At 40.0% G+C, this 22,857-nt stretch overlaps 1 protein-coding gene and 1 non-coding gene across 2 annotated transcripts in view; one reads left to right on the forward strand and one right to left on the reverse strand.

The window, feature by feature from the left end:
- Positions 1-22,857, forward strand: part of man1a1 (mannosidase, alpha, class 1A, member 1) — a 464,837-nt gene that overhangs the window by 316,497 nt on the left and 125,483 nt on the right. The window lies entirely within an intron of this gene.
- Positions 7,875-8,063, reverse strand: LOC145345796 (U2 spliceosomal RNA). Its single transcript, XR_013887179.1, has one exon. It is a non-coding gene; the product is annotated as a U2 spliceosomal RNA (small nuclear RNA).

The raw sequence follows: 22,857 nt of genomic DNA on the forward strand, positions 1-22,857 counted from the left end.
CTTCACAGAGGAAGAAAATAACGTGAAGTTTACATTAGAAGAAAGAATGAACTCATGGATACAATAGCAATAGATAAATGAAGATATGTTGAAAAGGTTAGGATTACTTGGTTTGGGCAAGTTGCATCCTAAGTTGTTGAAAGAAGCCAAGGTAGAAATTGCAGAGGCATTGTTCTCAATCTTTTAATCTTTGCTCGATACAGGAGTACTGGCAGAGGAGGGTTGTTAAATGTCCTAATCCTAATTCAGAAAGGATAAATGCAGAAAACTACAAGGTAGTTAGCCTAAAACCAGTGGTGGGGAAGTAATTGAAAACCATAATCATGAGCAAAATAGTTTCATTTTATATTTAACATGAAAAGCCAGCATGGATTTGTGAAAAGCAATTCATTTCTGGCTCACTTGATTGAATGTTTTTGAGGTAACTAGGAAGGTTAATCAAGCTAGTGCAAATGTTCTGTATCTGTGGTTTTTCAGGAGGCGTTTAACGAAGCACTATCAAAGAGACTTTTTGAAACGCTCCTGTAATTGATAGAAAGTGGCAGTAAGGATGTGGAATTGGCTCAGTGACAGGATGCGGAGGGGACTGGTGATGGATGCATATTTTTCAGGTGGTTTGCAGTGAAATTTCTCTACAGTCAGTTTTGTGCCGATTACCTTGTTTCCATCTATTTTAATGACCCTTGCTCAGATGAACAGAGCAGTATGATTAAATTTGTAGATGATATGAAACTTACCAATGTGGCAGATAATGAGGAGGACGGGGTTGTCAGGATAGTGAAATGGACAGAAACACGGCAGATGGAGTTCAATACATAGGTTTTCAGATTCTAAAAAAGCATATTGCTGGCCTCTATCAAGATCATAACAACATAATGGTGATTTTAGATTTAGATAATTATCCCTTCTTGCCTTTTGTCTGCCCATTCTTCAATCAGAGAATATACTTATGCATTGTAATGTAATTGTAATGATGGTATGGTGTTTTCAAATGTATTTTTCTGTGGACAAGAATAACAGTGATACTGAGTAATAAAGAGAAAATTATCTTTAAGCGGAGGGAAGAAACAACAAATAATGCCTTTTTAAAATGAATCAACATATTTAGTTTTTGAGAAAGATGCATCTAAAGATGTTTCGCTGACTGAAAATATTTTGGATTTTGTGTATATTTTCAATAAATGGCCTTAACGGAGACTTGCTTATGAAATGAGAATGCATTCCATTTTCTCCACGTCCCAGGCCACTTTGCCCAAAGGTATTGAAATTTATAAACGATTTTGAAGATCAGCCTGGAGTCACGCAATAGTTTGTGAATGAAATCCGTTTCATTCTTTTATAGAACAGTGTAATTTTATGCAATTATTTAATTTGGTGGCATTATCCTCCATTACCTTTCATCCTTTTAAGAAGAAGGTTTCTGCTTGTCATACCAGTTAGACTGGGATTGCTTTACTGCAAGATTGTTTTTCATATACAGTTAGTTCTTTCCCATTTAGTGAATGTCTATTAAAATATACAATAACAAACTGTTACACACCTTTGGGTATCCTGCAATCATGAAAGGAACCACACGTGTGCAAGTCTATCTTTCTTTAAATGCTGACATGAGTTGGTCTCTGTAGGAGAGTTGATTTCAGAGGATTTTATTTAAAGTGACAATAGCAAGACTCCAATATATTTAAGGTAATTGACAAAAGAAGCGATAACAACATGAGGAAAAGTTTTTTCACACATGAGTGGTTAGGATCTGGAATGCACTGGCTGAGATTATATGGAGGAGGCAGGGCCAATTGACGTTTTCAAAAGAGAATTGGATGGTTATCAAAAAGGGAAATTTTCAGTGCTTTGGGGGGTAAGACAGGGAAGTGGCTTATTAGTTTGCTCATTAAGAGGTCTGTCACAGAAACAGTGGTCCAAATGGCCACTTTTTCTGCAGTAACTATTTGATGATTCCATTTTTTTGATGCTGTGTAATTGATGGCATCCTTGATTGCCAACTGTTTCTCAGGGGTTGTATGCTTACCTCTGAGATACTAGGGCTGAAACCCTACCACCTTACCCACCCTGGAATCAGGGTGGCAGGGTTCCTAGAATGGAAATCTCTGTTGATCTCGGTCAGGATTTTGCGATCTCACCCGAGCAAGGCCGTAAAATTCCACCCTAGGTTCCTGGTTTAAGTTCCACTTCAATGCTTGAATACAAAAATCAAGACTCCAGTGCTACACTGAGGGAGTGCTGAACTGTTGGAGGTGCTGTCTTTCAGATGCGATGTTAATACAAGGCCACATCTGACAAAGTAGAGCAGGGTAGTTATCCTTGGTGTCCTAGCCAATATTTATCCTATGTTTATTTATTTGTTTCTTTATTTATTGGTGTCACAATTCAGTTTACGTTAACACTTCAATGAAGTTACTGTGAAAATCCCTATCACCACACTCCAGCGTCAGTTCAGGCATGCAGTGAGAGAATTTAGCATAGCCAGTGCACCTAACCAGCACGTCTTTTGGAAACCCACACAGACATGGGGAGTATGTGCAGACTCCGCTCTGACAGTGACCCAAGCTGGGAATCGAACCTGGGTCCCTGGCACTTTGAGGCAGCAGTGCTAACCACTGTGCCACCATGTGGTATGAGAGTGTCAGGTTAATATGAGACTGGTGAACCATGTGGCCCACAGTATTATGTGGAGAGACACATGGCAGTAGACAGTAGAGTTACATTGAGAGACTTGAGTAGAGATCAACATGAAATTAGCTCCTAGTTTGGCCTATGCTTTTCATACATGTATATAGTTATGTTACCAATAAACAGTATTGTTCAACTTTATCAACCTCTGAACATCTTGGTGAGGCTGATTGAACAAATCTTTACAAAATATCTGTTAATCAACATCACAAAGATTATCTGGTCATTATCTTCTTGTTGTTTGTGATAATCTTCTGTGCACTTTTTGGCTGCCGTATTTCCTATGTTACATCAGTGACTACAATTCAAAAATGGCTATAAAGCATTTTGTGCCATCCCATGTCATGAGAAGCACATATTCATATGTTGAAGTTTTTTTTATTTCTCTCTGGAGTTACAATGAATGAATGAGACACTAGCCCTTTGAGGTTCATTCACCTCCTCCCCCCACCCACGTACTCTCGCCACCCACACCATTCCAAGGTCCTGTTCTGCAAATCACAAATTGGAGCAGAGTATTATATGTGAAGGAAAACATTCTCAATGAGAATGTGTATAAAACTCTCAGCAAAGAGGATGGAATTTAGAAACTAATTTTCTTCTCTTGAAATGCACTTCTAGTAATTCAGGATAACTAAAGGGACCATAGCATTATATTCCTTGTTTTCTATTCCTATCCTGCACGTGTCTGTGTGTGTGTCTGCGCGTATTTGCTGCTTTTATTCGTACTGATTATCATAAATATCAGTCTGGCATCAGAAGACACTGATTAATGGACACCAATCAGTACTAACCATTGGACCAGATAATAAAGGTACTTTGATGTTATCAGTGAAAAGATTAATTCAAAAGAAAGCACTTGTGATTTCCTTTCTTTACTGTGGTCTTATTGAAGTGCTTCAGCAATAGGATTGCACCCAAAGTTTGACTTCCAATATTCATTTGCAGCAGCCTGTCCTGCATCAGTGTGCCATGGAAACATTACATTTTTAAGACCCAATTAAAGTTATTGTACAAAGCTTGTTCTTTTCCCCCATGTTATTTGCAACATATTTTTGTTCTCAATGCATTGCATTGTGTATTAATTTTGGTGTCCATCAAAACTGAAAACAAATTTCCAGGCTCCAAGAACTTTTAAGTGGAGAATAATGCCTCACTAACCAGATGTTAGCAGAAATTATAGTTTTGCCTGCTTCCCACTGACATATTGCTGCCTGTTACTTGGACTGTCATTTAGCGTGCTTGTAGCACAGAGATGCTGTTATTATTACTTCAGTACATACAGAACAGTGGCCATTAGAATCCTCAATTACTGGATAGACATGAGGAGGTGCTGCAAACATTCTGGCAGCTGATGTGTCAGCTGGTAATTTATGACTTTCATTTGCACAGTTGCCAGATAAAATTAGCTGTGTAATTTGTAGATTGTACAGGGTAGAACTATAGATTTAGCTTTCATTACCCAGAAGCCACATGAAATGGACAAGAGCCTTTCCTAGGGTCAAACATTAGACCTGTTATTTGAAAGCATTAAGCACAAGAAAATAACATGTCTATCCATACCATGATAGAGTATCTGAATGGTTTCAGTTTTGTCCCTTCTGAAAATTTGGTTCTGTCAGAATTGTTTCAGAATGTGTGCAATTTGAACAGTGCTTAAGGAAATCATTGAAATGTCTACTAGCATTCCCCTGGATTGAAATTAAAGGTACTTGATGCTGACAGTTTGAGGCTCAGGTGTATCCCACTTGGCACCCAGGTGTTGAAGTGGCGGTGCTCAATTCTAATAATCAGTAATTGAAGTCAGCTGAAAAGCTTCTGGGTAAGAATGAAAATGTACATTGGTAAGTCAACACAGGAAGGGAGTTTGTAGAAGACTTTGGAACCCTTCTTACAAGCTGGTGCAGTTTTATTGAATATATTAGCTGTCATTACCTAAGTTTTGATTCATCAGGTGCGATCTTTCAACGTAGTATTGGCTGTGTATGTTTAATATACACATTTTTTATAATATTCCATGCTGAGGACATGCATGAGGGAATATTGGATGTTACAAATTATAAGATTATACTTCTTGAAAGCTGGCTACAACTTAATATGTGACTAGATGCATTTTAACTGTGGACAGTATTTGATTTTGTAACCTGTATTTAGTTAAACATGGAGCTGAATAAGGATACTTCACAGCCACCTGTGAAGTTTACACATCTCATTGCTTAAGGATGAACTGACATTTGAGGAATATGGGATCTCTAGGCTGCTGGCCTCCAATGCCATATTGAACAAAGGAGAATATTTGAGTTCAAGGTGAGGCAGATGTAAGAGTGAATAACCATTGTCACCTGACATTGTATTGTGTTTGCCTGGACCCCAGATGTGTTAACACCGCAGTCATGTGGCTGAAACTAACTTTCAGGGAATGCCATTTAAAATATCCTGAATGAAGAAGAGAAGAAACAGCTGAACCATTATAGCTGAAAGTTTTCTCATGCAAAGTACTGTACTTGTTCCAGCTTCCAAATCCATCTGAGAACTCATCTCGCAGCTGTTCATCTGAAAGAGGCTTCATGAGAATCTTTTGTTTTTAAAATTCCTCACCCCAACTAAAGTATTGACTAGGAAGACATCAGCCCTGCATCAACATAAAGACTGAGTTATAAATTTAATTTGTATAATTATGGCTTTAACTTCATCTGAATCTTATCTTTCTGTGTGTGATGTGAGTGAGATGAGTGATTGAGAAGTTGTGAGATAGTAAATAACCTCCTTTATTTCCAAAATTATCAAAACGCCTGCTGCTGGAACTTAAATTGAGAAAAACCACTCTTGAGGGCAAGGAAGTACATACACCTCACACAAACATCCTGATTAAGGATTGGAATGGACTATGTGTTCAGTCTGTAACAGATCACTTAAAGCTCTTTCATGTAATTAGATTGGTTGGAAGTACACAGTCTTCAATCTGTTCTTTTGTATACATTTTGCTACAAATTGACCATCTCCATTTCTGCAGTGTAACTGCATGTTAAAATTACTGTCTGATTTCACCTTTAATGGGCCAATATACTCGTCCAAATGTAGTGTAATAGGAAAAGGATGGTCATTTACAAGTAATTTGATAGGTGGCATTGTTCATTTAAGTGCTGGAAGCTACAATCTCAGCTAACTTCTCTTTTCAGCCCTCTCCACTACTGTTTCCTCCTTTCTATTGGAAGTCTGTGGCTGTTAGTTGGCATCATCTCGGACAGAGGTTATTAACTCACCGGCTGGGGAATCAATACCGATGTATCTGTTACATCATAAAACTGCAGACCAGACAGCATTGATAAAAAGTGCGCTGCAAAGAAAACACAAACATTTTGGAAAGGATTTTCAATGGCTCCATTTCTACCTTGCACTAATTAAAGAAGGACAATAAATGCTGGCCTAGCCAGCAATACCCACATCTCATGAAGAAACAAATTATTAAAATGTGCTGTCTGCTGTGTATGATATGTATGCATCTTCATAGTTTTACACACAGTGAAGAGAATCTGAAGATTAAGTACAAGTTGCTAGTGTCCAGTCCTTATTGCTGCTTCATTTTAATAATAAAGTGCAATAAAATGATCTAAGTAAATGAGAAAAGTAAAATGACAGTGGAAATGGGAATATATCTTGTAAAGATCTGTAAATATTAAATTCTTAATAATATGAAGAATTTATCCAAAAATGCTTCAATGTGCAAGATTAATTTTAATTTTTTGCTCACTGATACTTCAAACTAATGGAAAGAAAATAATAATTGCTTATTCTGTTTATCCATAAACATTAAATCCATCCTGTTCTTTGTACTTGTATAAAACTGTGGCACAGTGGTTAGCACTGCTGCATCACAGCATCAGGAACCCGGGTTTGATTTGGGTCACTGTGCAAAGTTTGCATGTTCTCCCCACCTGTGTGGGTTTTCTCTGGGTGCTCTGGTTTCCTCCCACAGTCTGAAAGACGTTCTGGTTAGGTGCATTGGCCATGCTAAATCCTCCCCTAGTGTATCCGAACTAGTGCCAGAACGTGGCAACGAGGGGATTTTCGCAATAACTTAATTACAGTATTAATGTAAGTCTACTTGTGACACTAAGAACTTTAAAACTGTGAATGAGAATAAGGGCTATCTTCATTATCATTGTATCCAAAGATTTAAGCAGAGTTGATTATAGCAGATGACTTCAGAATGCAAATAATTACTGAAAATATCCAAAGCCATTCTATTTCTTTCACATTCCTTCCCCTCAATTAGTTGGGACCGCATGCCATGTTTGAGCCATTTTAAACTTAAGATGTGCCCATAAAGAATACTGAATCTCTCCCAAAGGAAGATGTTCTAGTTCAGTGACCTCCAAACCTTTTAAGCACGAGATCACTCTTAGCATCAAAATGCAACATAAGATCTACTCTTAAAAACTGTAGTTGTGCACAACACTCACCTAGTCTTCATGCAACACATGTGCTTGCACACTGTCCGTGAGTGCTGTGAAGTCTGGGTTGGAATTTCAGATGGCCAGTCCCTTACAGTCCATCAGATGGGCATCTGTGAGACGAGTGTAATACTTGGACTTAATGATTTTCTTCACGGAAAAAGCCACCACACACACAGATAGGTGGAACCAAAGTAGGCCTTCACCTTGAGTGCACACGCTGTCAGAGGAGGGTACTTCTCTCTGTTTACAAATCTCCAAAAGTCTCTGACCCTTGACTTAGCTTTCAGCTCTCCTATGTTGCATGGTGATGATTTCCATGTCAAGTGCCAACACCTGCTGAAATTTTGCTGTCAGTTTTCCAATGTCCACTTGAAGAAAATGATTTGAGACAAACATAATGATTTGTTTCCAATTTGTCTAACTCCTGAAATCATCTGTTGGATTTATTTCCAATTTGTTCAGGTGGTCACAGAATTTATTTGGATAGAATTCTTTCTGTTTGACCTGTTGTTGAATTTTCCCCAGACTTGGGAGGTGCTCAATAATGTTATTCTTTAACTGAAAGGGCCACAGGCTCAGTTTCAACTTAAACATATTTTTTTTTATTTTTAAACTTTATTCCAATCCAATCAAGTCAAATTAAACCCAATTCAGAGTCCCAACAAGTTGGGACATTCCCGATCCAAGCTGACAAGACAGGGCTCTCACCTCCTGTCTTGGGCTTGATCTACATGATCCAAGCTGACTGGAGTAGGTGTAGCTCCTCCTCCAGGGCCTGATCTTATTTGCATCTTAGCCAAATGGCCGAGATGCCGCTTTAAAAAATTGCTTCAAATGAAGCTGAAATGTAACCTAATGACTTCAACCAAGTGCAGCATGTCGATACTACACTTGATCTTAGCCAAAAGGCCGAGATATTCACTGCAGTGATCATGTGCAACAAGTCTCTGCCCTGCCCCCTGCAATTGGTTCAGCTCATTTAATTTTGCACTTACCTCTCTCAGAAATGCTAAGTCTAGCAACCACACGTTATCTGATAGCTCACTGCACACCACACTTCTTGTTGCAAGAAAGGTGACAATTTCAGGGAGCAGATCTAAAAATCGCTGAATGACTTTTCCTCAACTTAACTATCTTACATCTATATGAAGGATTAGTTCACCATAGGTGGTGTCAAGCTCATTGAGTAATGATTTGAACAAGCAATGTTGCAGATCTTGATGACAACTGTCATTATGTAAAATTTGTTAATAACATTGCTCGCTAGCCCTTGTTGTTGGATAATACAGTGGTAATTGACAGAGGAGGGGTATTCAGGATCATTTCTGCAAAGTGCAACAAAGCCTGCATTGACACCAGCATGGATGGTGCATTATCGGAAACCAGTTTGTTGATCAGCATTTTTTTTCTCAGTCACGTATCTTTTAAATTTGCTGTAGACATCCTCGCCTCTTATGCTGTCTTTGGCAAAAGAGTGAGGAGGTCCTCCTTTTTGTTGCATCTGAATGTTGTCATTCTCATGGCAATCTGCTGGGCTGTTCTGTCATGCCTAGTGACTCATCAAACTGCAGTGAGAAACATTCACAGCTTGATATGCCTTGGTGTATTTGCTGAGACACATCCTTGGATAAGAATTTCACCCTTCTGGCTACTGTTAACCAAGCAGCATGCTCTTGATGGCTATCATAATTTTATCTTTTTAAAGTCTTTGAACAGTGTCGGCAGCAACCATCCAGCGTCGGCGTCCTTGATAACTTCACCGTAGGTGAACAGTTTCTTATCTATCACCAGCAGATGGCTGATGTGAAAAGATGCTTTTTCGTTAGCCTTGCCTTTAGCCATAGGTTAGGAAGAGTTGTGTTTTCACCATTCCCTTTAACTCCCAACATTTTTTGTCCAAATAGCACTGTTTAAAGGTATATTTTCTCGAAATTTTGAATGCATTGTTTCGTGATGCCGTTCCAAATTACTAGTTTTACTCAAGGCTACATTCTGCTGACAAATGAAACAAATGGTCTTGTTGTTGACATTCAGAAAAATGAATTCACTTGCCCTTTCCTGGTGGAAGTAGTAGGTTTTTGTCCTCTTGGAGGTCCCTGGTTCTTTGCTCATCATTTTGTCTTCACCCAGCTCAGATCACATTTTGGTGTCTGTGACTTAGCACTCAGTGACCTCATTCGCTTGTCACGAGAAGCGCAGGTTCCATGCATTTTCGGCAGTGGTTGGGCAGCCAATAACAATGTTCTTTTCAAGACTCGAGGATTGACTGTTTGGGAATCACTGTTCTCGTCAAATTTCATTCATTCGGCTTCAAAGTTGTGCATCCTCAGTCATGTTGTAAACTCAGTTCTTGAAGAATAGATACATAGAAACATTGAACAGTATAGCACAGTACAGGTCCTTCGGCCCTCAATGCTGTGCCAAGCTATGTCCAATCCCAAGATTAAGCTACCCCTCCCTATAATTCTGGAGTGCTCCATATGCCTATCCAATAACCACTTGAAAGTTCCTAAAGTGTCCGACTCCACTATCACAGCAGGCAGTCTATTCCACACCCCAATCTACCTCCTATATCTCCCACCATGAACCTTATAGTTATGTCTCCTAGTAACAGCTACATCCACCTGAGGAAATAGTCTCTGCATGTCCACTCTATCAATCCCTCTCGTCATCTTATAAACCTCTATTAAATTGCCTCTTGTTCTCCTCCGCTCCAAAGAGAAAAGCCCCTGCTCCCTCAACATTCCTCATAAGACCTACCAGGTCCAAACCAGGCAGCATCCTGGTAAATCTCCTCTGCAGTCTCTCCAATGCTTCCACATCCTCCTTATAGTGAGGTGACCAGAACTGAACACAATATTCCAAATGTGGTTTCACCAACATCCGATATAGTTGCAGCATAACCCCATGGCTCTTAAACTCAAACCCCCTGTTAATAAACACTAACACACTATAAGCCTTCTTCACGGCTCTATCCACTTGAGTGGCAACCTTCAGAGATCTGTGGATATGAACCCCAAGATCTCTCTGTGCCCTATTGCAGTTTTGCAGAAGGTGAGCTATCTTGTGACAGTAAACACCCTGAACCTTATCTGAATAATTATTTGCATTGCTAATGAGTTAGCTAGCATATAACTGTAACCTTAAGCTCTATTCTTTCTTATCTCTTTGAGATGAATAGATGCTGATCAAGCCATTGATCCAAAACGTTAACTCGAGACTAGTTATCCCTCTACAGATGCTGTCTGAGCTTAGTTTTTCCAGCAGTTTGTGTTCTTTTTATTTGTTTTTCTGCATCTACAGTGTTTTGTTTTCCTTTTTGTTTCTTTAACCCTCTTTTTTTGTTTTGTAGCAAACTTGCTAACCATTCTGTTAAGAACTGGGGAAAATTAAGATCTGAGAATGAAATTAAAGTCATAGAGCAATACAGCACGGAAAAAGGCCCTTCAGCCCAACCAGTCCATGTTGACCATGGTGCCCTCCCAGCTAGTCTCAATTGCCCACATTTGGCCCATATCCCTCTAATCCTTTCCCATCCATGAAATTGGAATGAAATAAAATAAAATCTGGAATTAGTTAGTGCAACTGTCTGAAGGGATAATTTGATTTGCAAATTAGCATATTATTGAGAAAAGCAATGCTTACCAACGTGACAAGGGAGAGCAATGGGGTATAAAAGAGGTGACTTCAAAGTAGAGACAGAAGGGTATTGGCACTTACACTACAAACTGGGTGAACAGGGTGGGTAACATCAAAGGGAAATAATTATATATCCATTGCACCGTAACTGGAGAAATAGGCACAGTAGCACCAACCACCCTCATAGCCACTCCTAGCTGCAGAAAACTATCTCCATCAAAAGCAAGTTATTGCTAAAAGAACAGCTGGTTCAAATCCAAAATTGGAACAGAGAAGAGTATGCCTTTGCCAAGCCTATGAACAGTTTTTCCAATTGTGGACAAATAACGAAGGTATGGCAACTAACTGCTGGATTTAGCTCAGCGTTAAATAATATTGGATGTTATTTGAGAAAAAAATGACATCTCCAAGTTCAAGAAACGTAAATAGTTGAGAACTGTGTAGTTGTAATACTGTGTGTATAGTTTGTAATACTGTGTGTGTGTGTGGCCATCCATGGGTTAAGTGTACTATTGTAGTGTACCCTGGGCGGCACGGTAGCACAGTGGTTAGCACTGCTGCTTCACAGCTCCAGGGACCTGGGTTCGATTCCTGGCTTGGGTCACTGTCTGTGTGGAGTTTGCACATTCTCCTCGTGTCTGCTTGGATTTCCTCCGGGTGCTCCGGTTTCTTCCCACAGTCCAAAGATGTGTGGGTTAGGTTGATTTTCTGTGTTTAAATTGCCCCTTAATGTCCTGAGATGTGTAGTATAGAGGGATTAGTGGGTAAAATATGTAGAGATATGAGGGGAGGGTCTAGGTGGGATTGCGGTCGGTGCAGACAGAATGGGCTGAATGGCCTCTTTCTGTACTGTAGGGTTTCTATGATTATAATGCTTCTTGCCATGTGTTTTTCTTTAAATAAATATTCTTTATTAATTGATCACAAAACAACTGAACTGTTCCTTCCTGGTTTGCAAATCTTCTCAGTAAGAAGTCTCACAACACCAGGTTAAAGTCCAACAAGTTTATTTGATAGTAAACCCACAAGCTTTCGGAACGCTGTTCCTTTGTCAGGTGAGTGGAGTGTTCTCATCAGAAGCAGAGAATATACAGGCACACACAGTTTACAGAATACTGATAAGAATGCAAGTCTTTACAGCTAATCTGCTATTCGAGTCTTAAAGGTGCAGACAACGTGAGTGGAGATAGCATTAAGCATAGGTTAAAGAGATGTGTATTGTCTCCAGACAGGACAGTAAGTGAGAGAACAATAAGTGAGATGTTCTATCAAATAAACTTGTTGGACTTTAACCCGGTGTTATGAGACTTCTTACTATGTTCACCCCAGTCCAACGCTGACATCTCCATGATTGCAAATCTTCTCTCAGGGTATACCAAATTGAAAATATACACCACTAAGAACTTGTGTTCCAAATTACCCTTCTGAGTTTTGGGATTCCTTCACATTTAATATCAGTAGAGTTCTTACCAATTCCACTACTTGTAAAATTAATCTACATGTCTTAATCATAAGTTTGCTTTGCAGCACTACAGCTCTGATACTTTAAAGTTAAAGGTGATTCTAACAACTTCTATTTAATGCAGAGAATGCTAGAATATTAATTAGCTGACTGCCACCAGTAATTAGTTCTTACTGTGTCATTTACACAGTAAAAGCAAATTTCAATGCAAGTGTTTTCCACTTACCAAGAGCGGCATTGATTGCTTTCAAAAGATCATTAGCAGCCATTTGTCACCAGAAGTGTGACGTGGTTTACAATTGCAGCTAAAAATGTGTAGAAAGAATTCAACCTGGAGTTTAAACTATCTTTAAAAAATAAAGGCAAGTTTTATGCTGGTGATTTAAAGTTTGTTGTGAGATTTTCAGAAGGCGTTTGACAAGGTACCTCACAAGAGGTTATTGCAGAAGGTAAGGGGGCATGGAGTTGGGGGTAGGGTGTTAGCATGGATAGAGGATTGGCTGTCTAATAGGAGGCAGAGAGTGGGGTTTAATGGGTGCTATTCGGCTTGGCGGTTGGTGACTAGTGGAGTGCCCCAGGGGTCGGTGCTGGAGCCTCAGCTATTTACCATTTATATAGATGATCTGGAGGAGGGAACCGAGTGTATGGTGTCAAAATTTGCTGATGACACCAAGATTGGTGGAACGGCAAATTGGCGGAGGGTGTGGAGAGTCTGCAGAAGGATCTAGATAGGCTGGGCGAATGGGCCAGGAACTGGCAAATGGAATTTAATGTTGGCAAGTGTGAGGTGGTCCACTTTGGTAGGAATAATGGTAGGAAGGACTATTACTTACGTGGCGAAAAACCGCAGCAGGCGACGGTGCAGAGGGACCTCGGGGTCCTTGTGCATGAGCCGCAAAAACCCCGCCTGCAGGTGCAGCAGGTGGTCAGGAAGGCGAATGGGATGCTGGCCTTCATAGCGAGGGGGATTGAATATAAAAGTAGGGAGGTCTTGCTGCAGCTGTATAGGGCATTGGTGAGGCCGCAGTTGGAGTAGTGTGTGCAGTTTTGGTCGCCGCACTTACGCAACGATATTTTGGCCTTGGAGGGAGTGCAGAGGAGGTTTACTAGGCTGATTCCGGAGTTGAGGGGGTTGAGCTATGAGGAGAGGCTGAATAAACTAGGCTTGCACTCGTTAGAGTTTAGAAGAATGAGAGGAGACCTTATTGAGACATATAAGATGATGAATGGGATGGATAGGATAGAGGTGGAGAGACTCTTCCCGTGCAGAAAGGAAAGTAGGACTAGGGGGCATAGCCTCAAGATAAAGGGGGGACGGTTTAGAATGGAGTTGAGGAGGAACTTCTTCACTCAAAGGGTGGTAAATCTCTGGAATTCTCTGCCCGTTGAAGTGGTGGAGGCTGCCTCGCTAGATATTTTTAAGACGCGGGTTGATGGGTTTTTGATAAGCGAGGGGATTAAGGGTTATGGGGAGAGGGCGGGAATGTGGAACTGAGCCACGACAGATCAGCCATGATCTTATTGAATGGCGGGGCAGGCTCGAAGGGCTAGATGGCCCACTCCTGCTCCTATTTCTTATGTTCTTATTGTTACTACTCTGGTGTCAAGGGGAATAAATAAGTGAATTTATCATGGATTTTTGGATAACATAATACAGTTTGGTTACAAGCTAATCCCTGCTTTGCAGTTATTTGCAATGATCTTTGTATATCAAAGCTGTGACTCATAGAGTCACAAACTTTATTTCATACTACATAGCTGAATGAAAAAAGAAATTAATGCCTAATGAGTATTGGAGGACTGCTTAGTGCTCTGATTAGAAGTTATTTGTATTTTGATATCTTTTTTGTAACACCAATTCTGAATTTTTTAATCATTCTAACCTTAAAGTGGATTATGTGCATTACACTGTTTCCTTTCTCTTGGTAAGAAGTTTACTTAATTGCTTCTGTTTTTACATTACAAAGTAGTTCATGTTTGATCCATTTGTCTAAATATCTTCCCAACGCATGGAGGGACGTGTGTGTTGGTATGGGGAAATTTCAATCATAGTCCATGGGCTCCTCGTTAAATTGCTCTTCAGCACCTAGATATGACGAGGGGTAATGAATTTTGAAAACTGTAAAGCAAATTAGGTGCTCAGATTGTTAAATCATGGCACTGTCCATCTTGTAAGTAGCAGAAGAAATTTGCTGAGTCAAGGATAAATTATGGAACATGAGGGCATTTATGCTGATTTTTATAATATTTGCTGCCGAGCTTCAGGAAATTGACATATGTTAGTCCGGCTTTTTATGAATACGAGTGGTGTTTCTTGTGTCATCAATTTACATAATTTGCTAATGCATATAGGAACATTATCCACTTGGCTCCTCTACATTATAAATGCAAACCATCCGAAAATTGACATTGACAGGTGTGTTAAAAACCAGTGATTTGATCTGATTTTCTATCACTTTATTAGAAAATAGAGTAATGCAGAATAGTAACTTCGTAACTAACAGAATTATTTAATGTAGTTTAAATTGAAGGAGTGTCATGAGGAGGAAAAGAGGTCTAGGGAGGAAGATCTAGCGATTAGAATGATTGACCAGTAATGCAAAGGGAGTGGTGAATGTATTAAAGGTCTGGATTTGGAGGGATACTGCAGGTTATAGGGCAGGAACAGATTGAACTCACGGGGAGAGGATAAAGCCACGCAGGGATCTGAATGTGAAGAATGAGCATTTTAAAATCAAAGCTTTGCTGGTATTGAAGCCAGAGTAGACCAGCAAGCATTAGGGATTATTGGTGAACATTACTTGGTGTGAGTTAAGATATGGGTAGGGAAATATTGGGTTAACTCGACATTATAGAGGGTATAAGGTGACAGACCAGCCGGCACAATATGAATATAAGATTAAGCATGCATGGGAGTTTCGTTAGCTTATGAATTTAGACAACTGTGGGGATGGATAATGTTGCAGAGATAGACATGGCAGTCTTTGTGATGGAGAGGATTTTAAGTGGGCCTTTCAGGTTAGGCCCAAATCAAACACCAAGGTTAAGAATGGTCAGATTCATCGTCAGAAAGTGCGCACATGGAACTTGGGGCCAAGGAATGAATGAAGACAATGCAACTTTCCTTTGATTTCAATGGAAAATAAAATCAGAATGGATTTAAAACCAGTCAAGTGGTTTAGGTTAAAATCAGGCTGCAATACTTCAGGTATAACCCTTCATCAGAACTGATTTCTGTTCATGATCTTATCCATCTTCATGCACAGAAATAATCTTCCAGCAATCTAATTTTCTATAGGTATTATTTTAAAAAGTTAATTTCCAAACATAAGACTATTTTTACCTCCATGTTTGGTCTCAATACAGTGTGTCAGCCAAGTTTGTAACTTAGCTGTGTGAAAAGGACATAGTATCAGTAAGAATTGTCCCCAGATCAAGCAAATAACACACAGGTGCCCTTATACTTTTCTCCAGTGTAATATTTTTCCACTTTGCTGATCATTTTGCCACTCTCCCACAAAGTGTGCTTTCATTTTATGATCTTCTGAACTTGTTCATGACATTTTAACAAAGTTTAGAAATTCCTAAGTCCCATTGGACTTCCACTGTTTCGAATTTTCCACCATTTAGGAAGTATTCTGTTTTACCTGTTACAGACATGGGGAGGAGAGAGGAACTGCAACCTTCTGTCTGTAATCAGTGTGGTTTGTTTTTGAAAAGGTAGATATGTGTGCTTTTAAAACCAGGTTTTCAGTTTCTGTTCAGTTTTATAAATGCCAACTGCAGAGTTTTGTAGGTTTAAACAGAGAGGATTATTCATTCACATCCTTACCCCAAAAGAACTATACCATATCAGTCACACACCTTGTAATCCAGAATGATACAATTAAAGAAGTGGTGCACTTCTTCAAGTATAAACCAAAAGAATAGTTCACACGTTTTTGAGAGCCCAATGATTTTGCCCAATCTTGAGCTGTAGTTCTGATAAGTTAGTATAGCAGGGGTTGGATATCAGGATTACTGCAGGATTCCTTGAAAGGGAAGACTGTTTGACATGCCATGAAGTCAGCTGTTATTATCAGGAGGTTCAAATTCTTCATAAGTGAACTTGAAGCTTTGGGTCAGGCTAGGAGATTTTAAAAAAATTTAAACCTCTTTGTTCTTGAAAGGAAGACATGGCGCAGCCTTTTATTTTTGCAGTTGTTGTTTTGTGCAGATTACAACAAGGTCTCTTCTGAGTTTTGGGCTGACAGATTTCAATGTCAGTGAACCTGTTTCCATCACATGGCTGACACCCATTGACATACAATAGAAGATGGACATGGATGTTACAGGCTGGCCAGCATTTATTGCCCATTCATTTTGCCCTTGAGATACTTCTTGAAATACTGCTATGGGTTGACTCACAATGCCGTTAGAGGGGGAATCCCAGGATTTTGATCTAGCGACTATGAAGGAATGACTATACGTTTCCGAGTCAGGGTGGTGATTGACACAGAGGGGTTCTGCCCTTGTCCTTCTAGATGGAAGTGGTCATGGGTTTGAATGGTGCTGTCTAAGGATCTGTCGAAGTGAATTTCTGCAGTACATCGTGTAGATAGTGCACACTGCTGCTACTGATTGGTGGTAGAGGGAGTGGATGTTTGTGGATGTGGTGCTAAACAAGCAGGCTATTTTGTCTGGGATGTTAAGCTGCTTGAATGTTGTTGCACCAATCCAGGCAAGTGGGGAGTATTCCATCACACTGTTGATGGTACCTTGAAGATGGTGGTCATGACTTTGAAGAAACGGGAGATGAGTTACTCATTGCAGCATTCCTAGCCTCTGATCTGCTTTTGTAACCACTGTGTTTATGTGTCAAGTCCAGTTGAGTTTCTGTTCAGTGGTAACCCCAAGGATGTTGATAGTGCATCATTGGAAGGAAAAAGCTTCAAGGATCAGATCCTACAACATTTTGGTGGCACGGTAATTTCTGATTGCCGCCCTACCATCAAAAGTCTGAGAACACTTACCAACCAACTCAAGAACAGCTTGTTCCCTGTTGCCATCAGACTTTTTGAATGGATTTACCTTGCATTAAGTTGATCTTTCTCTACATCCTAGCTATGACTGTAACACTACATTCTGCATTCTTTCCTTTTTCCTATGAACCATATGCTTTGTCTGCATAACACACAAGAAACAATACTTCTCACTGAATGCTAATACATGTAACAATAAATCAAATTGAAAACTTAGAAAGCAAAGATCAGGGCCCCATTTTAAAAGGCACCACGGTCCACAGCGAACAAACAAGGTAACCATGGAACCTGCCTTTGCTGGCACTGGAGTGGGTCCAGGTTCAATTGGCCCACATTGCTCCTGAGCACCCTCTTTTTCACTAATTTAGTAATAAAAAAAATGTTGATTTTGACATTTCTTTTGCAAGTTTCATTTTGTATTCCTTTTCCTCATTCTCACTATCTGTTTTGCCACTTTTTGTTCTTCACATCTCTCCCACTTGCCAAATCTGTGCTATGTTTTGCATTTTTGTGTGCTTTTTCTTTTTGTTTTATGTTGTCTTCAGTCATCCATGATGTTTTATTAGCAAATTGAACTCTTGTCCCTTAGAGTTGTTAACTGGTTCTGTATCACATTTGATGCTTTTTGAATATCTTTCACTGTTAATCTGTCATTTTACCTGTTATCACAAAGTCAGCCTTGGGCCAAGTCTCAAACCTGAGAGGAGCTGTTTCCAACTTCTCCCTTTCAAACGCTCGTTGAACTCAATTATATTCTGATTGCTGTTAGATAAAGGTTAACACACCATTAGGCTATTCACTAAATTTGTTTCATTGCTAAAACTAATATATGTTCTGCCTTTTTATTGCTGCTATGACATATCGCAACAGAAAAGTGTTTTGAGCATATGAGGGATTTTCTACCTTCGACCTGAGCTATTCTGTTTCTCCGAATTTATATGAAATTTTAAAAATCTCACTAACACCACTCTGCATTTGCAGAATACGCCAGAAATGTCTCCAATGTCCTGCACTCCTAAATTGAATTTGTGACTTCAATTCCTTGCAGTCTGAATTTGTATAAAGAATGCATGCACAACAAACCTGTTTTTTTTGTTCTTAATGTTTCACTCACATTTTCTGTTTCTCCTGTATTAATTATTTAACATCTTTTAGTTTTCCATTTGCTTGCAGAAGCAAAACACAATTACGGACTGCTACTCTATCTTTTCCTTTTTGTCATTTCTTGAACTATTATCTGTTTTCCACCTGAGCCCTTCTCTTTCACAGTTCGGTACAGTTTGTTCCTGGTACTGGCACCACTGTCCCATGAAAGGAACTCCTTTTTTCTGCATGACTTCATTTCTCTATAGAATGGTTACAGCACACAAAAAGGCTGTTTGGTGTGTGTACTGGCCAGTTATCCAATTCCCTTTGAAAGACTCAATTAATCCTGCTTCCACCACAGATTCAGCTAGTGTATTTCAGACCATAACCATAGACATCCTGAAAAAGTTTTCCCTCTTGTTGCCATTGCTTCTTTTGCTGATTGCCTCAAATCCATGTCATTTGTTCCTGATCCATTTGCAACTGGGGACAGTTTCTCCTGATTTGATTTTGAGTACCTCTATCAAATCTGCTCTCAACCTGCTCTTCAATGAGAATTGTCCCAGTTTCACCAATCTTTCTTCATAACCAAAGTTCTCCATACCTGGAATCATTCTTGTGAATCTTTTCTGCAACCCCTCTCATGACGTCTTATCCTTCCTCAAGTATTGTGCACAGAACTGGATGCAGTACTTCAGTTGAGATCGAACCAATGTTTTATATAAGTTTAATGTCTATGTTTTTGCACTTCATGTTCCCATTGATAAAGTGAAAAGTCTGACAACACCAGGTTTAAGTCCAACCGATTTATTTGATAGTAAACTCACTAGCTTTCGAGGTTACCCCCTTCGTCAGGGTAACCGCGAAAGCTTGCGAGTTTACTATCAAATAAATCGGTTGGACTTAAACCTGGTGTTGTCAGACTTTTTACTGTGTTTACCCCAGTCCAACACCAGCATATCCACATCATGACTCCCATTGATAAAGCCCAGGATGTAGTATGCTTCAATTACGCTCTTAACCTGCCCTGGCACCTTCAATGGTTTATGCCCAAATAGTGGTTTGGTGGTATTGAACTTGAGTATTGCTGGGGAAAAAAAAAATTTATGAAGCTTTTCATCTTGCATTCGTAAGAATACCAATGTCAAGGAAACAACAGCCTTAAACTATATGGGATCATACTCTTTTCTCAGACAGTATAATGTTGTTTTATCTGACATTGGTATTATTATGATTGTCCTGAAAACTGCAAGATGAAAAGCTTTGACAAAATGTCTTTTTAGCAATTCTCAAGATGTATGTACATATACACCCAGTTTCCACTGCTCAGTTCACCTCCTTTAGAAATGAATACTTTATTTTATATTGTCTCTCCTGCTCTTCCTACCAAAATGATTCACTTCACTGCATTACATTTGATCAGTCACTTTTTTGCCCATTTCACAAACCTCTATCTTTTTGAAGCTCTACACAATTTTCCTCCTCATTTACAGTACTTCCTGGTTGTGTTCTGTACAACTAGATCTAGGTCATTAATATAAAGCAAGGGTTCTCAACAATGACCCCTGGTGAACTTCACTATAAACCTTCCCCTGGTCCGAAAAACAGTTGTCCACCACTATTATTTCCTGTCACTCAGCCAATTTGGTATCCACGTTGCTGCTGTCCCTTTGATTCTGTGAGCTCTAACTTTGTTCATAGGTCTTGTGCAGCCTTTTATTAAATGTATTTTGAGAGTTCATGTACACCACATCAACAAGATTATCCTCATCAACTCTCTGTTACCTCTCCAAAATCAGGCCACACCCCTCCTCTTGCCACTCTTTCGCTATTTATGTACCTATACAAGACTTTTGGATTCCCTCTCATATTGGCTGTTATGGTCTTCTCGTCCTCTTTTTTGCTTCTCTGATTTCCTTTCTCAATTACCCTTTTTGATTTGGTTTATTATTGTTATATGCATTGGGATACAATGAAAAGTATTGTTTCTTGAACACTATGCAGTCAAAACATACCATTCATTGAGTTCACGGGGGAGAAGGAAAGGAGAGCCTGCAGAATATAGTGTTTCAGTTACAGAAAGGCTAAAGAATTCAGTTTTAAGAGCATAGGAAGAGTGTAAAAGATCGAATTAGAGGGTATATTGGAGACAGCCTGCAAGAAGTCGCCTTGCTCCAGTGCCCTTTTTTTCCTATACTTCTCACTTGCCGGCTGCAGAGGTTTGGATTGGATAAGATATATGAAAAAGAAGTATAATTATCTACATTTGTTTTGGTTCTCAATTGTATTATCTGTCATAAGCATACTAGTTCTGTTTCATCTTAATCTCTTATCTCTTTTGTATCCAGGGAGATTTGGATTTGTTAGCCCTATCTCTAGAGAATATACTTGAACTATGTTTTTTATGGGCAATCCATTGTCTGGTGATGTTTTGCCTGCTAAGCCACGATTCCCACTCCCATTCGCATCAGGCGCAGGCAGAAAATATCCCGTGAAGACCAAAGCCAGGTTTCACAATGACTTCATTGGTAAGCATAGAAGACTGTGTGCCAAAGAAGTAAATCCGTGTGTTTCCCAACCGGAAACCTGAATGAACAGGGATAGCCACTACTTGCTGAAGTCCAGGTCTGAGGTGTCCAAGTCTGGTGACCCTAACCTATACAAGAAAGCCAGATACAATCGAAGGAGATCAATCAAAGATGCCAAAAGACAGTACCGGACTAAGCTAGAGTCCCAGGCTAGCCACATGGACATCCGCCAACTATGACAAAGTCCGCAACACATAACAACCTATAAAATGAAGGCATGTAAAATCGCTGACTCCCATGCACCACTCCCTGATGAGCTCAATACATTCTAACTCTGTTTTGAGCAAGAGGTCAGCATGAACACACCCTCCACCCTGGAAGCCTCGGATGAACCATTGCAGATGTCAGACCAGCCTTCTCGAAGGTCAACCCACAGAAAGCGACTGGCCTGGATGGGGTACCCAGATGAGCACTCAGATCCAGCATGGATCAGCTAGCAGGGGTTTTTGCAGACATCTTCAACCTCTTATTACAACAATCTGAGGCCTCTATCTGCTTCAAGAAGACAACCATCATCCTAGTACCAAAGAAAAGCCAAGCAGCATGCCTTAATGGCTCTAACATTGATCAATATGAAGTACTTTGAAAGGTTAGTCATGGCGCGAATCAGTTCCAGCCTCTCGGACTGCCTGGATCCACGACAGATCACCTACCACCACAATAGGGCCACAGTATGCGTTTCTCTCTGGCCCTGCACTCAAATTTGAAACACCTAGGTAACAAAGACACCTATGTCAGACTCCTATTTATTGACTAGAGTTCAGCCTTCAACACCATTATTCCTGCGAAAATCATCTTCAAATTCCATGGCCTAAGTCTTGGCTCCTCCCCCGCAACTGGATCCTGATCTTCCTAGCTCACAGAACACAATCAGTAAGGATAGGCAACAACACCTCCATGATCATCCTCAACACCGGTGCCCCGCAAGGCTGTGTTCTCAGCCCCCCTACTATATTCCTAACACATCTATGACTATGTGGCCACATTCCTGTCCAACTTGATTTTCAGGTTTGCTGACAACACCACCGTAGTGGGTCGGATCTCCAAAATGACAAGACAGACTACAGAGATGAGACAGAGAATCTGGTGAACCGGTGCAATGACAATAATATCTCCCCCAGTGTCAACAAAATGAAGGAGATTGTCATCGACATCAGGAAGCGTAGTGGAGAACATGCCCCTGTCTATATCAATGGGAACAAAGTAGAAAGCGTCCAAAGCTTCAAGTTTTTATGTGTCCAGATCACCAACAACCTATCCTGGTCCCTCATGCCAACACTATAATTAGGAAAGCCCTCCAACGCCTCTACTTTCTCAGAAGACTGAGGAAATTTGGCATGTCAACTATGACCCTCACCAACTTTTACAGATGCACCATGAAAAGCATTCTTTCTGGTTATATCACAGCTTGGTTTGACTCCTGCGCTGCCCAAGACCGCAAGGAACTACAAAAGGTCATGAATGTAGCCCAATCCATCACACAAACCAGTATCCCATCCAGTGACTCTGTATACACTTCCCGTTGCCTTGTCAAAGCAGCCATTGTAATTAAGGACTAATGTACCACAAACGTTGTGTCTTCCTCCTTCTGTCAGGGAAAAAAAAATGCAGAAGTCTGAGGTCACATACCAACTGACTTAAGAACAGCTTCTTCCCAATTGCCATCAGATTTTTGAATGGCCCTATCTTGCATTAAGTTGATCTTTCTCTAAACCCTAGCTATGACTGTGACACTACATTCTGCACACTCTCTCTTTTTCCTTCTCTATGAACGGTATGCTTTGTCTGTATAGCGCACAAGAAACAATACTTTTCACTGTATACTAATACATGTGACAATAATAAATTAAATCAAATAAAACACAGGAAGTGGCTGTCCCCTTCCCTGCCAGTGGTGGGCTGCATTCCAGTCACTT

This window comes from Carcharhinus amblyrhynchos, chromosome 7, assembly GCF_965287045.1.
Source record: "Carcharhinus amblyrhynchos chromosome 7, sCarAmb.v2.hapA, whole genome shotgun sequence".
Classification (NCBI taxonomy): Eukaryota; Metazoa; Chordata; class Chondrichthyes; order Carcharhiniformes; family Carcharhinidae; genus Carcharhinus; species Carcharhinus amblyrhynchos.